Source organism: Hipposideros armiger, unplaced genomic scaffold, assembly GCF_001890085.2.
Source record: "Hipposideros armiger isolate ML-2016 unplaced genomic scaffold, ASM189008v1 scaffold_150, whole genome shotgun sequence".
Taxonomy (NCBI): domain Eukaryota; kingdom Metazoa; phylum Chordata; class Mammalia; order Chiroptera; family Hipposideridae; genus Hipposideros; species Hipposideros armiger.
This window is the reverse complement of record NW_017731500.1, coordinates 1227391-1243660: the sequence shown is the minus strand read 5'-3', so window position 1 is coordinate 1243660 and position 16270 is coordinate 1227391. Positions and strand designations below refer to the sequence as shown.

The 16270-nt window shown below is 48.5% G+C and overlaps 1 protein-coding gene across 5 annotated transcripts in view; it reads right to left on the bottom strand.

Annotated features, from left to right (window-relative positions):
• Positions 1-16270, bottom strand: part of SLC39A11 (solute carrier family 39 member 11) — a 349675-nt gene that overhangs the window by 322949 nt on the left and 10456 nt on the right. The window contains exon 1 of one of the 5 annotated variants that reach the window (XM_019650982.1): positions 9860-9946. The exons of the other annotated variants lie outside the window; for them this stretch is intronic. The gene's annotated coding sequence lies outside the window, so the exon portion shown is untranslated. Of the gene's footprint in view, positions 1-9859; positions 9947-16270 lie in introns of those variants that run through there. 5 annotated transcript variants of the gene reach the window in all.

Below are 16270 nucleotides of genomic sequence, written 5' to 3'. Positions count from 1 at the left end.
AAGCCTTAGGAAGGTGGCCCCAGGTTCTCAGGAGCCACACTTGCGCCATGGACAGTACATCGAGAATCCAAGTTCTAGGGTCCACCCTAAAGTGGCATCTCTGGGGACAGGCTTAGGTCATCCAACACAACTGCCCAGTACCTGACAAGGCCCAGGACGAGAGCTGAGAGGCAGGCCACTCTTAAACACTAAGGGCCGGCAATGTAAGACAAGCACAGAAATCATACCCACAAGGATCTCTCAGCAGCCATTCTTAGTGACCACGGGTCTTTGGTGCTGAAGCCCTAGACTGCCCTAAATTCCTCAAAGAAAGGACAATCACCCGAGACATATCTAGGCTTTAAATATACTGACCAACAACCAAATCCTGACTTCCTCTGCAAAACAGAGCAAGAGAGCTAAAAACGAGTTACCATCAAGCCCAGTCCTGCTCCAAATCTTCGTTCTCATTCCCAAGTGCAATTCGACTCAACAGATATTTACTAAGCAGCTACTGTGTGAGAGATACCCATGTGGCCCACTGGCAATGATGCTGCCTATGCCTACAATAAGACCACGGTGCTCCAAAGTCAAGTAGCATTTGGACTTTTTGTTTCGAGTTCGCCATTCTTCTTCCAAAGACCCAGTATGCTGAACAATGGAGAGGTGCAAGTATTATACTTACTTACTTCAGTCCTTTCAAGGCAGATTTGGACTAGCTTAGATGAGGAAGGACTCCCAGAGTCCTTCAGCCTGCCAAAATCATTAACTCCACGAGGACTATAAAACAAGGGCGGAGGGCCCTTATTGAACCTTTTCACCAGCTGGTCATCAGGAGCGCGAGAACATGAGATTGCCCAGAGCAACCCCTCGATGGCACCCAGCCACCAATCCATCAGCACGCTCTCACCTTCGGCCTGTTGATCGGCAGTTACACCAGCTGGTCAAGCCCTCCCCACCCCAACACCAGCACTCGCTCACACCTCCAATCTGTCCCAGGTCTGGCTGCTGAGGAAGCGCCCCTGCTAACATGCGAACGGGGAGAGTGAGCGAGCCATCTGGCTCCATTGCGGAAAAACTCAAGCATCTAGGTAGGAGCAGCTTCCCCCCGCTTCACGATCTCCCTCCAGAGAGGTGATAACACACCAAACTATTGGCTTTGTTCCTCTCTGCTCGAAGGAAATTACCAGTGAGGCTTAGGGGCCGGAGCTTCATGTTCAAAGAAGAAGGAAAATGTCACCCCCAAATCAAACACAATCACATTTCATGTTCGCCACTCATGAAAACAGGGGTTGTCTGAGTGTTTTCTGTGCAGATGCACCTGAAGGATGCAAGCGACTCCCATCAGTGTGGTGGCAGTGACCTTGGGAAGATGAAGGGCAGGAGATCAGGAGCGATGCGACAGAATCTCAACAAGGAACTGGGGGGAGCATGAAAAACCTCCCCACCTAGGTCTGCCTGATTCGGCAAATAAAAATACAGGGCTCCCAGTTAAACTTGAATTTCAGATAAATGATTAGTAATTATTTTTATTTCAGACACGCTTATACTGAAAAAAAAGTTATTTTTTTGGAAATCAGAATTTAACTGACCATCTTGTATTTCATCTGGCAACCATGGCAGCCCCACCAGCAAGTCTGGGGCCGATCTGCCGTCTTTTTCTCTTCTTCCCCCTCCCTCTTTATGAAAGGCGAAACAGCGTGATGTGCAGAAGGCACGACTCTGGAGTCAGGCTACCTGATTCAAATCAAAGCGCCGCCACCTCCAGCCGCCAGCTGGAAGACCCTGGGTAAGAGAATCGCCTTTCCAGGGCTACTACTCCTTCATATGGAAAACAGAAATAATAATAGAAATAAAGTGACACTCAAAAGTAGAATGGAATTAATAACAACCACGACATTTACATAAAGACCGACCAGGTACCAGGAACTTTCTTCATCCTCTTAACATTAAGAGTCAGGTACTGTTATTATCCGTACTTCACAGATGGGAAACTGAGGCACAGAGAAGCTAAGTAGTTAACAAAGTCAGATAGTTCATAAGCAGCAGAGCCAAGATTCAATCCCAGCCAGCGTGGCTCTGGAGTCCGTGCTCTTGACCATGACACGGTTCCCAAGGTGGTGCTTGTCTCCTAATGTCGTTACATGGACTAAATGCAACAATGCATGTAAAATGCTTAGCGCAAAAGCTGGCCCACAGGCTCTATAAATGCCAGATATTACACACGCGTACGACATGCCTCTATTTTTATTGTTATTAGAGAAAATTAGGTGCGAAAATAATCAAACAGGAAAGATGGAGAAACTCAAGAGGGAACCCGGGGAATTCAGGGAGGGAACCTTGATAAAGAGAAAAACCTATCATTCCCCTTAGAGAGAGATGAATGCGTGCAATAATTCCATGAAAAAGGACAGGATGCTAGAGGAAAAGAAAAAACAACAGGAAGACAGAATTTTCAGAAACTGAAACTGTGAAAACAAGAAGAAAAGAAACACTGGCTCTGTTTATGGAGTGAAAGTCAATGAAATTCCCCACCCTGCTGAACAAAATAGCAAAGATGATAAAATAACAAGCGAAAGGGAGGAAAATGCAAGGCCAGGTCCAGGAAGACCTAGAGCAAACTAATAAGACGAATAAGAACTAATAAGAGAGAGCAGAGGACCAGCGGGGGAAACTATAAAGGAGCATAAAATAACATTTATCAGAACCGAAGGGTACTGGTTTCCAAATCAAGAAACTGCAGAATAAATGTATTTAAGCAATATGGGGGGAAATTTCCCAAGAAACAGACAAAAGTGGTTACTTCTAGAAAAGGGGACAGGACCACAGGAGGTGGGGGAGAAGGCTCTGTTTCCTTTTTTATGAGCTTTTTATTAACATTTGCTCTTTCTAGATATGCATGTATTGATAAAAAAGAAACAATGATTCCAAAAAAATCGAGCCCAACTTAAATGTCCAACGAGTCATCAGTAAGAAATATCACCACGGTCATGGATACAGTTTAGTGTACTTCAGTTATTCCTCAACAAAGGCGACCACAAGTATTATGGTCAATTTGCATCCATCAAAATAACAAGAAAAACTTCAGGATATAGCCAAGTGAAAGAACACGTTTTTTAAACATTATGTACAGTAGGATCCATGTTTTTAAATTATATATAAATAAAGTAATATCGGATCATGCTGCTGAGAAGAAAGGTTTGGAGAAGTCTGCCGGGGAAAGAGAATCAACTGGGGATGAGTAAGAGGGATGCTTAGCAATAGACGGGCCTCCTACTGGAAGGAACCTGACCCCAAACCTTAATACCCAAGTTCACTGACTTACACCAATCCCAAATTCCGCACATGTCCTCCATCCACTTCCCTGGATGTGAGATAAAAATCATCAAGATGTATCGGGCATTTACGAGGTCCTCATCACTGTGCTAACTGTTTCCAATATACGTGCTCATTTCATCTGCCTAACGACCCTGTAGAGGAGACAGTACTATGATCTCCACTTTACAGATGAGGAAACCGAGGCTTACACAGTCTAAGTGAGCCCGAGCTCACACAACTAGTAAGCTGAGAAGCCAGGATCAAGCCCGAGCAAGGTGACTCTGGGGCTCATCACAATAGCAGAGCGCATCTCCACTAGCCAAAGTCCCCACCCCTGGGTGCCCTTAGCTTACCCCATGTGGCTGACAGTTTTGAGACATTTCCTGGTATGACTACATCCTGAGAAGTTCATCATAATTAAATCGTGGGGAAATTTTCAAAGTGCCTCAGAGATGTAATGAGCTTACATTCAATTAGTTTCTTCCTTCATTGGCAGAATTTAGAAAGACCGATTTCCTTACAGACTCAGTGGGGAGGGTGTCTCACGGCCTATTTTTTCAGATTCTATTCTGAGGTTCCAGGGATATAAATCAGCACATACAGATCTGGAAAAACTCAGGGGGGGAGGGGGGTGTCCTAAAGGCAGGCAGCCCCAAAGAAAACCTTGAATGCATACCCCATGCTCATTCAACACTTATTTTTAAAATACTTTTGAATGCCAACTACAAGTATGTTCTAGTCCCTGTACTAGGGACCGATGTTCAACAGGGAACTAACTAGACAGGCCCTGCCTTCTAGGTGCATCAAGTTTGGGAAGGGAGACGCCAATAAGCAATTAGACTCTACAGACAAGGGCTATGTGGAACAAGCCCAGAGAGCTACAGGTGTTTGTCTCAATTCCCTTCAGGAGAAATGCTTGATGACAAGGATCTGGGGGGAACCAGGCCCCCCGAGGGATGGAGCAGGCAAACCCCCAGGGCTTTGGGAACTAAGTCTATGATGACAAGGCCAAGGTGGAGTAAACGATAAGGCAAAGTCTCCCTTGACCAGCTGGCAACAATTTACTTCCCAACTCAACCTACACAGTGCCAGGAGCACTCCCGTTCCAGTCCAGCCGGACGCTGGCTCTCTCCAGCAGGGAGGGGCTCCCCTCTCCAGAGGCCACTTGAGATGAGGTCCCACTTAGGGTGCAAGGGAGTATAAAAATATTTAGGCACACTGAGGCTCTCAAAGGAAGCCCAGGTCTATACAGAGGTATGACCCATCCATCCATGCATGCATCCATCCATCCATCCATAGCCATCCATCCATCCATCCATCCATCCATATCCATTTCTTGATCCCTCCATCCATATCCATCCATTCATCCATTCATCTGAGCATTTGTTTCTTTGTTCACTACATAAAAAAAAAAAATTATTGTGAGCCTCCCACAAGTCAGGAACACTTCCTTAACCTTAACATCTTTACTGATTTACTCTTTTTAAGATTGCAATACTCATCATCTGGCTCCCACCCCCGCCAGGGTGCTCTCTCTCCTCCTTTCCTTCACGGTTCTCCATCACACTTACCTCTGTCTGACAAGCTGTATATTTTACTGTAGAGTTTGTTTATCGTGTGGCTCGCTCTGCTAGAATGGCAGCCCCACGAGGGCAGGAATTTTTTTTTGGCTGTTTACTGTTTTATCCCCAGCGTCTAAAACAGTGCCTGGCACACCGGGGTAGGAGGAGAGTGCAGGAGGACCACTGGGGGCACCCGTCTTTACATCCCATGGTCAGTTCGAACAAAGGAGTCCAGCATGGGATGCAACAAAACCTTCATTTATTATCTGCAAACAATAAAACCCACAGCTACAGGATTGTTACGAGGGCCAGTGAGGTAATGGATGGGAGAGTGTTTTGAAAAATACAAAGCAATAAACCAGTGTCACATAATAATATTTGGGGCTCATGAGCCCATGAGACGCAAGTGTTCCCTGCAGTCAGCTCATGGACACACACCTCCCCCCCCTCAACGAAAATTCAAATCGGTAATCTATTTAAAGCCAATGCACAGGCAATGACTCTGCGCCCCTTCCTCCTGCCTTAAATACGATACTAATCTGTTTTCCCTTCATTTACGCAATTAACAAATATAAATTTTTTCTACCCTCCTGCTGAACTAACTCACTTAGCTCCAGGGCTGTCGTGGTTGATTTCTCCACAAGAAGGCCAGAGCTTTAGAAACTGAGAGAGGTTTCCAAAGAAACCTACAGGAAAAGAAAGAAAGAAAAAAAATCTGTGCACAGGTACATGCGAAAGCTTCCCTTTGCTTGCAAGTCAAATGCGCAAATCTGGTGGAGCTGAACCTCCATCGGCCTGAGGGCTCTACTCCATTTGCTGTTTGGCCCGTTCTGGGGGGAAACGGCCCTGAGCCAAAGTCAAATGTGGGATTAAAAGTCAGGGCACTCTGACAGCAAAAATCAGCTTCCCCTAGCAGCCTATTAACGCATTTGCCTCCCTGTCATTTTATTCTGTGGTCTGGAGGGCGCAGGAGCATTCAACCGTCAGGACTGGGTTTTTTCCTCCCACTATTCACACAAGGTGGGGGGTGCGGTGGGGGGGATTTCAGTCTCGGTGGAGCCATGAGATGCCTGGAGGTAACAGCACTTGCCTCTAATCACAGGGATTGTAAGCAGCCCAGCTAGAAATACAACCCACGGCGCTGGACTCCCTGTCTGAGCCCAAACACTCTCTTTGTTATTATTACTGTGTAGGATCAGAGCTCTGCTTCCTGACCGGCCTCAGCTGCCTGCTAGAGAGGGCGCTCCGGCTGCCAGAGAGGGGGTTCCGGTTGGAGAGGGGCCGCTCCCCCAGGGAAAGCGGCAGTGTTACAAAGGCACTCCTGAGGGCCCAGTCTTTGGGGCGGGAGGCATCAGGGAGGGAAAGCGATGTGAAGTCAAGAAAACCCCCAGCTCCATCCTGAATCCAACCCTCTCCAGGCCCTGGGACAGGCAGCCAGGAAGGCTTCTCGGCCCGTAAGTACAGCTCCATGGCCTCCATGTTTGTCACCATGCTCATGGGGGCAATGAAACGAACAGAAGCCAGTTTGGCACTGTCCCTCTGTTCTGCCCACACACCCACCCGCCTGAGAAACACCAGGGCTTTCTCTGCGTCGCTCTGCCCTCAGCAAAATGCTCTCTATACCCTAAGTTCATAAAACGAGGCAGACGCCCCTGAAAGAGGGAAGATCAATGCCTGAATTTGAAGGAGAATTTTTTATCCTTAAAAAAATGGGGGGAAAAATCAAAGTAATACAGGTGCAGGCCAACAAAACCAAGCATGGAATGTAAGACGTGGCATTTCTCCATGGTCCCTCCAACTCCACAGCCTGGACACAGCCACTGTCAAGAGAGAGTGTGACCAAAAAGATTCGGCCAGGACATTACGTTACTGTTCGCCATAGAGTGCCACCTCACCCAACAGCTAACTCTTGCTTCTGCAACAACACAGCCCTTGTGCTGAGAAGAACGCAGCCTAACGCCTTTCCTCTCAGGAGCCGGGAACCCCTATGACTAATCTGGGCCCATCAAGGTTTTGCTTCTCTGCTGCTTACAGGGAACCGTTCGAGCTTCACTGGGTCTTCGAATTTCTTCCTTGGGTGTTTAAGTCAGCAAACTGAATTGACAGAAGTGATTCTGTGTGAGGTCCACAGTCTAGGTCTCCTGAGACCTCGCGGTTTCCACCTGCAGCTTCCTGGACCCCTGTCACCGTCGTGTAAGGTAGCCTGCGCTACGCCGCTGACCCACATGTCACCGTGTGGACAGAGGCCCAGACGACATGCAGTGTCGTCCCAGGCCCGTGAGGGAGGCCCTCTTATACCCTCCAGCCTGGTCAAGCTGCCAGATGCCCACAGCCTCATGAGGGACTCCAGGCAAGACCAGAAGGACCAGGCGGCCAGATGGTTCAGTTGGCTAGAGGACATACTCTTAACAAGGTTGCCGGTCCAACTCCCGCATGAGATGGTGGGCTGTACCCCCCCTGCAACTAGATTGAAAACGGCGACTGGACTTGGAGCTGAGCTGCGCCCTCCACAACTAAGATTGAAGGACAACAATTTGACCTGGAGCTGATGGGTCCTGGGAAAAACACAGTTCCCCAGTGAAGTAAAAAAAAAAAAAGACCAAAGGACCACCCAGCTGAGCCCAGCCAACTGAGAATCCTCAGAAATAACAGGCTGTTGACATAAGCCACCAAGTTGGGGTGGTTTCTCACTCACCCAGGGGGGTGGGGGTCGCTTGCTGTATGATGGCTACCAAACATCTATTACACCTACTTTGGCAACTATATCTCAATTTTCCTTCAGAGGAGCCATCTCTCCCTCCATTATTAGTCATTATTAGTCTTTGCGTTTTATCTAGTGGGGGTGGGGGGAGGACATCAGGGCAGGTGGCCCACGCCCAGCCATTGAACACACTACATCCCCATAGTAACAAGGATTATCACTCAGGGACGAGCACATAACCCAAGTCAGGCCAGTTACTCCCTGCCCATGAAACTCAATTCCAGGACAGTCTGAGATAAGAAAGAAAGACTTCTCCTTCCTCTGAGCCTGAGAGGATGTGCATAGACTATCCTAAGGTGTCCACACAAAGAAAAGCAGGGCCAGAGATGGAGAAAGCCAGGTCGCAGGGAGTAACCGTATCTGAGGCTGTTACTCTTCCCTGGATATTTTAATTGCATGGGCCAATAGACGTTCTTTCTCCTTTATGCTAGATAAATTTTTCCCATCATTCATGACCCCCAAAGCCCTGGCTGATATGAAGAGATGGAAGAACTTATTTTTTATCGTATACCCTTAATGCTACTTGAATTTCCTACCATGTTCATATATTACGTCTCCAGTTTGAAAGAAACTAGGTAAAGAAAGAAATAATACAACCTACTTAAAAAAAACAGCATATACAAAATGTACACAGAGATTGTAAATCAATAATAGCATTAGATGGGGCGGCTGGTTAGCTCAGGTAGTTACCGCGCAGTGCTCATAACACCAGGGTTGCCAGTTCAATTCCCACATGGGCCAGTGAGCTGCACCCTCCACAACCAGACTGAAGACAACAACTTGACTTGGAGCTAATGGGTCCTTGAAAAAACACTGTTCCTCAATAAAGTTTTTTTAAAAATAAACAGCTAAATAATGATAATAATAGCATTAGGGCTCAAAGTTCTCCCTGCATTAGGTTGTGTGGTTGTATGGCCAACGGTGCTGCCTACTCCAGTTTCTGTTCTCCCCTCTCCTTCAGTAATAGCATCCCAGTGTTGAGCGGGGCGTGTTACAGCACAGCTAAAAGACCATGTATCCCAGCCTTCCTTGCAGCCCGATGAGGTCATACGAATAAGTTCTGGCCAGTAAGATGTTAAGTGGAGCTATCGTGCAGGACTTCAGGGGACCTCCCTCCCACCCTCCCTCCTGCCATTTCACGGCCTCCTCGGAGGCAGATGTGATGACCTGAGCTCTAGCAACCACCTCAGGCCAGAAAGACAAAGAAAGGCTCACCTCTGGGGCAAAGCAGTGAGCAAAACCAAAGGAGTCTAGATCCCTGGTGACTCCCTGAACCTACTTTCCCAGCCACAGTCACTGGACTTCTTCTACCCAAGAGAAGTCTTTCTAGTTGAAGCCACTGTTTTTCAGCTCTCAGTTACTCTCAGTCAAGCCTAATCCTACAGAGCAGCAGGCAGCATCACAATCAGTACAACTAGCTGTAGGTGTCTGGTTGCCATGGAAACCACCCCAACACACAGATTCCAAAGTACAAACCCACTCAAATGAGAAAGGCCTGATGTAAACCTAAGAGACATCCCCTTCCTGCCCCGCCCCCCCTTTTCTGGTAGAGTTCCCCCTCGGCCCATATGCCAGGACGGTGATGCCAAATTCTCCAACAGCCCCAGGGGAAGTAGCCCTACGAACACAGCACCTGTTATAGGCTCAAATCTCTTTGGCTGCTGTCACAATCACAGGACTGCCAGGTGCTCTCAGTTCTCCAGCAGGAGTGTCCTTTGCTCTCCCCTTTCCTAACTCCTCTGCCTCGGCCCGAACTTAAGGCCTCGAATGAGTCAAGACACCAACTGAAGTAATGCAAGAGCCTCCAGCCTGCCTCTCCACGGCCAGCCTCCCCTGCACGCTCCCAACGGCTGCGCTGCCTGCTACCCACAAAATGCACTTCCGGAAAGTACAGCTCTGACCATGCCACCCTCTCAAAAACCTCCAGGATCTCCCCACCAGTCTAGAGAACAAAGCATCAATTCTCAGGCTGTCCAGATCCGGCCCCAACCTACTTCTCTGGCATCTCCTCCCAATTAAACCACAAATCCCTTCAACAGCCCTGTACCTGCCTCTTTCATGCTTCCGATTTGCTGTTCCTTCTGCCTATAAATCATTTCCTTCCCCTGCTCCCTCCCCATCCTCAAACCCCCCTTTCCTTCCAACCTGAGCTTTATCCATGAAAAGGTCATCTCTAATTCCCCAACTAGAAGTAACCTCCCAGTGTCTGGGTTCCCATCACCTTTTTTTTGTCCATTACCTTCCTACAGCCACATGCCGGCCTGCCTCATGATTACAGGTGAACGTGACTTCTCTTCCCTGTCCACCTTAAGGCCCTTGCAGAGAGGTTTTCTATTTTGCCTCTTTGCATATTGCCCACAATGCTTTGCACGGAGTAGATGCTCCCTAAATGGTGGATGGCTTGGCCTGAAGACAATTCCCTCCCTGCTTCCACATTCTGGGCAGGCACTCTCCAAGGAAGAAAACAAGCACGTTTGGGCTGTTGCTAAAATTGCACAGGCCCTTGACAAAGCTTTGATTACCAGCTCTTCACCCTCCTTGTGGGCAAGCCACTAAAAAGCAATAATATGCAGCCTTTCCACAAAGCACTTGTGCTAATAACGTGTGTATAGATTTGGTGTTGTCATGCAAAGGCTAAAGGACAAAGCTTCATCAACATTAACTTTGATCCCTCGCTCAAAGTATCTTTCGAAAGAACTGACATTCAGTGAATGCTTTCTAATGTGACGTGTACCAAGGTGCCTATGAGACACAGTCAGCTACTCTCTATTATTTAAATTACGGCAGAAGGCATTTAGATTAAATAAGTTTCTAACAACTAGCTAAACTCTCAATTATGTTACCAAGAAAGAAAAAGAAAAGAAAAAATAAGTGTAGAGTCTTGCTTCACAGAAGTATCTGGGAACAAGCTACACTCCCACCATCTGTCTGGATCCAGTGAAACATCACACCCTGTCTGATGGCAGAGGGAAGTATGCCTGAGATGACTCCCAGGAGGCCCTGCCAGTCCTGAGATTTTTCAGACACAGTATATGGCCCAACGAGGACTGTGCATCAAGGTGAATTTAAATCCAAGCCCAAGTTCTCCAAGCAGTAAAGGTCCTGCCTCCCATCTTCCTTTTGCAGGAGTCACGGGGTCCAGAGGAAAGGGCTGAGCTCCCAGCTGGCAGCTGGCCAATATCACCGGGCCAACTAGAAAATGAACCTGACAGTGTAACTGCCACCCTCCCCCACCCTCAGGCTGCCATCAAAATCAACCAGCCTTGGGAACCGAGGCAACTGCCAAGTGTACGGGGGCTGCCATGGGAGCCTGCAGCGGACAGGGCTGCGGCTGGAGCGCAGAGGCAGAAGCCTCCTCCTGACGTCCCCATCCAAGTTCCACGGCCCGATCCTCCATGTCCAGTGCTCTCCTAACCGTGACCCCAGCCCTACGTACTGGCTCAGTTAGATTCTTAGCTCCAGAGCTACATGGAGCCTGCTTTTTCCAAACACCAGTTCATCCCTCATTAAAACACAGTCTGCACTAGAACAGGGGTTCTTGGCTTTGGCGGCACACTGCAATCCATCACCTGGGAGCTGTAGAAACTACTGAAGCCTCATCCCATCCCCGGAGATTCTGAGGTTGTTAGTCCAGGGTGTGTCCAGGGCACTGGGCTTTCTCCCTCGCTCCAGGTGACTCTAACATCCAGTCGGGGTGCTGAACCACTGCATCAGAATGAAGGGGGCTTCCCTAAGGCCAGAGAGCTACTGGGACCGAACTGCCAGCCACGTTAGGCCAAGTTAGCTCACTGCTAGACCACGGATGCCAACGACGGTCACAAACCTGAGTTTGGTTTGAGCCTGGAAACCTAGCTTTATTTTTTCATGTTGCACACTTTGCCCTTGGCCATCTGTCTTAACACACAGTGTGCCTTATGTGACAAAAAGAATGGGGCAAAGGGGTCCACACGATTCATCACTGTGTCACTGGAAAGCATCCCCAGAAGCGTCTTCAAAGGCCCAGCCCAGCAAAGGGGCAGCGGCAGCATAGATTTCCTGAGCGAAGGCCAGGCCCCCTGTGGGAGGGCGCACTACCAAGTGGGGGCCCCGAGCAGATAACCTACTCAGGAACACCAGACATTACAGGGCGCGTCCTGAGACTTCCAGCCCGGACCCTGCAAGGCACAGGCTGTTCACACGGCCACCAGGCCTTGGAAAACCCTGCCATGAACTGCATCAGGGGTCGGCAAACTTCTGTAAAGGGCCAGATAGTAAATATTTTAGGTTTTGCAGGCCATACAGCCCTGTTGCAGCCACTGTAATGTAAAAGCAGCCACAGACAATATGTGAACAAACGTGCATGACTGGGTTCCAATTAGTTTTCACAGCCGTCCCGCCTAATTGATGGGGGGGATACTTTCCAAAGCCCCCAGTGGATGCCTGAAACCTCAGGTAGCACCGAACCCTATATATACCATGTTTTTTCCTACCTACACATACCTCTGATAAAGTTTAATTTATAAATTAGGTGCAGTAAGGATTAAGAACAATAACTAATAATAAAATAGGACAATTATAACAATCTACCATAATAAAAGGTAGGAGAATGCGAGCGCTTGTTTCAGGGGCTCCCTGCTGCAGTCTTCACACAGATTCCATGCTTTTTCTGCTGCAACACGCTGCCGCCAATTAGAACACGTTTTCTGTTCATGTGTGTTGCCCCACGGATTTAATGCTCTTCCATCTTAACTAAGCGCTGACCAGGCACTGTGGCCATCCATCACTTCTGCAGTTGGGGGCTGCGACAGCAAAACTGGCACAAGTGTCTCCACAATTTCACGGACAGGAGATTCGTTTGTGGATCTAAGCAACCTCAGCATACGATTTTTTTTTCTTTCCTTATTAAGTCAAGAACTTCCACCTTTTCACTTAAAGGAAGCCGTTTTGGCGTATCGGACTCGCCAGCATCACTGCTCTTGTACTCGGGAGCCATTTTTAAGTAAAACAAGAGTGACTGGAATATAAGCACTGCGATGCCGATACCACGATCTGACCACCCAGACGGCTGCTAAGTGACTAACCGGTGGGGATCTTCAACAACGTGGAAATGCTGGACAAAGGTGGGATTCTCACATCAAGCAGGACAGAGAGGGATGCCTTGAGATTTCATCCCCATACTCAGGACGGGGCGCAATTTAAAACTTATGAATTGTCTACTTCTGGAATTTTCCATTTAACATATTCTGACCGCAGTTGACAGTTGACCGAAACCAAGGAAAAGAGAAACCACGAAGAAGGGGGTGATTGCAGCATTTACAGAAACAGGCACTGGGCCCACCTCTGCACTCAATCATAATTTCCTTAAAGACACAGACCGTCTCCGAGCACTTGCTAAAATCCTGAACACTTGGCACAGTCCCTGGAATGTGGCAGGTTCTCACTAACTGCTGAATGAATGAGTGAGTGAATGAAAATGTGCTAATCATCTTAGGAGAATATACAGAGGGTGCCAAAAAAATGTATACACGTTTTAAAAAAGGAAAAAACTGTATGACAATTGTAATACTCAATATATACCGATAAGAAAAGATGAATACAAGTCATGTGTATACATTTTTTTGGCACCCACGGTTTCTTAAACATCTACCTGTTCCAACAGAGAGATGAATAAAAGTTACTGTGACTTTGGAGCACTCACATCTGACTATTTAAACTGAATCTCTGGGCCCTTTGTAATCTCCTGCTCATCACTTACGTACGCGCCCACCTTCTCCTTCATGGGAACAGGGGAGGGTGTCCCCAAAGAGGAACAGTTATCCCCAAGGAGAACGCCTCGGCCAATCTATATGGCAGGTCCAGACCGCGAAGGAAAGGCAGGCAGAAGCGAATGAAGGGGAGGCAATGTTCCCAGGCCAGCAGGGCGGAGACAGGCCGCAGACACACGTGGGGAAGAGGGGAGAGAGGGTGGGGGCCGGCCAGGGGCCTCCGGGCAGGCCTCTGGCCACACTGCCCCCGATGCTTGGCGGGGCAAGAGAAGACATGTGAGCTCTTCCACCAAGACAAACGCTGCTACTTCCCATCAGTGTAGACAGGTGACATGTATCGTTTCCTTCCCTGCACTGTTTAGAATGACACTGGAAACCTGAAGCATGAAATTAAAAAGAAAGAAACACAATAATAAAAATAATCATCTGACTCCTTCCTGAGTGGTTTTCTTCCCTTTCTCCTTTCTTCCTCTCTCACTCGCAACCCCTACATGCAGCAAAACTGCTTTTCCTCCCAACGTGGAGCCGGGAATCAGGATGCACTGGGAGCAAAGGCCCCTGTCTTGCTGATACATGTTGCCCAGGAGGTGGGGAGGACCAGGGGACAGAGCTGTCACATCGCCCTTGCATTTACAAGACCACTACTGTTTGGGTGCCAGGAGCACTGGGCCGAAAGTCAGGCTTGTCACCCTTCATGGATTCGATGTCTCCTGCCCGTGCCTGGCATAGTTTGAGGACATCTGTCTCATCACACAAAACTTAAGAGTCCCTGACCCTCGATTATGAGAGTTCAGAGTGTCAGTGTCTTGCGGCATCGCGATTCAGGAAGCAAAGGTGGCAGGAGTGGCAAGTGCTCCTTAACGACTGTGCCAAGAATCCTGAAGTCAGGCTGTGACAGTCCTGCTTAGAGAAGGGCCTGTGCCCACATCTCCTTTACGCACCAGGCCACACTCAGTTACGTGTCAAAGGAGACCCCTTTGACTGGGGCAGCTAGCTCAACGTCCCGCCAAGCTAACGCCAGTACACCTCCCCGTTTCTTCACTGAGCGCCCATCTAAAGGGCGGCCTTAGCCCTGCAACAGACAAACCTCACCTACCTGGTCACTACATCCCAGTGCAGAACATGAAGGCTGCAGAGAACAGAGTCTAGGAGGCCCTGGGGCACTCCAGCTCCCGAAATCTTGAAAAAGCAAATGAGGGGGTCCACTTTGGACGGCTGCCCCGAAACTTGCAAGCTGACTCGTCCAGCTCACGTGATGCTGGGGTGGGGTCTGCTCACTGCCCAAGCATGTTCAGTGTCCCTGGGAGGTCACCTCGGGCCCTGTGTTTCTCTCAGCCTCATACAGAGGGAAATCCTGGCTCAGAGAAACGGAGAGCACTGACCTTTGCAGGGGCCTCTTTACAGCCAGAGAGCACACTCCTTTCACACCGTCTGGTGGTGGTACTTTGGCTGTGGCCCAGCCCATTTCAGTGTAGTCCAAAAGGCCTCACAGTAAAAAGTCTCCATTAGGACCTATCAGGCTTCCCTGCCTCTCAGGCAATATGAAAAAGGTAACAGCAACGGTTACTTCCCAGTCAGGATCTATCGGACTGGTAGTATGAACGCTAGGATTTCTGAAGACCCAATTCAATGGCTGCTCCCCAGCCTCGGCTCTTCTCTCTCCACTATTTCCTCTCAAATAAGCCTTTCTAGTGGATCTGGCTGAACTCTCCTCCCTGAATCTCTCCTGCGACAATTAAGTGCATTTCTTCCCATCCATTTCTCCATGGAAATGGAGAACAGCTGGTCACCACCTTCCCTCCAGACTCAGAGGCCATCATTGAAGAGCATCATTAACTTCCAACAGTGAGCCAGTGATGTGGAGAAAACATTATTCACCACTGGCTGCACAAAAGTAGACTCAGCCAAAACCTCCTTAAGAAAATCATGTCTTCCATAAGAATCCAGCCCCCTGTGGGATTAAATATAGATACGAAATTGCCTTTCCGTGCTCAGAAGTAAGCTGCTTGATTTGGGAGGCTGTGTTTCTCTTCTGCAGTTCCACGGTCATATGTATTCCACATAAATGCTTCTTCCTCGAGAAAATGTATATTGATTTAGAGATCCCCCGTTAGTGCCAGCCTCGCCAACAGGAGACCTCAGAGCCAGAGCAAAGAAAATTAAAATGGTGATTCCGATGTTTCAGCCTCTCCAAAGTCATCCAAACGTTTACCTTTGGGGACAACAAATGCTTTCTCACTGGGATGGAAAGATATTCAATTATGTGTTTAAATTTACCACTGAACAGGTGAGTGGGTGAACAGGTGAACCAAAATTCAAACTGCAGCACTTCGCAGCTGCCTTACAACAGAAAGGTCTATGCTAACGTTTGCTGGGACTCAGCCCTCGAAGCGTGCAAATCCAAGGAGTTAACGAACCACCCAGTCCCATGTCCTCAGTTCTCAGCAGTCAACTGAGGTCAGCTGTGGCGTTTGCCCAAGGTCACACAGCTAAGCGTTGGCAGCCCCTGACTCCTCATCTGGGTTTGGTCCTTGCTCTGCCCCCATCAGGCAATTTTCAATTCTGGCCAAGCCATTTCCTCTCTCTGGATTTGCTTTCTGTCTGCACACAGAGGCAGCTGGACCAGCCACCAGCGAGAAGGCGCCGTGGTTTAAGAGTAGGAGCTCTACAGTCAGACCGTGGGTTCCAATCCTGGCTCTGCTCACTCTGTGATCCTGAACAATGTATTTATCGTCACTGTGCCTCAGTTTCCTCATCTACAAAGTGGGGGTAAATGAGAGTACCTGGTACATACCTCACCGAGCTGTTATGAAAATTAAAATGAGATGACCAGAAAGCGCTTGGCAGGGCACCTTGGACATAGGAAGGACTCGATAAATGTCAATTATCATAATCATCTAAACTCT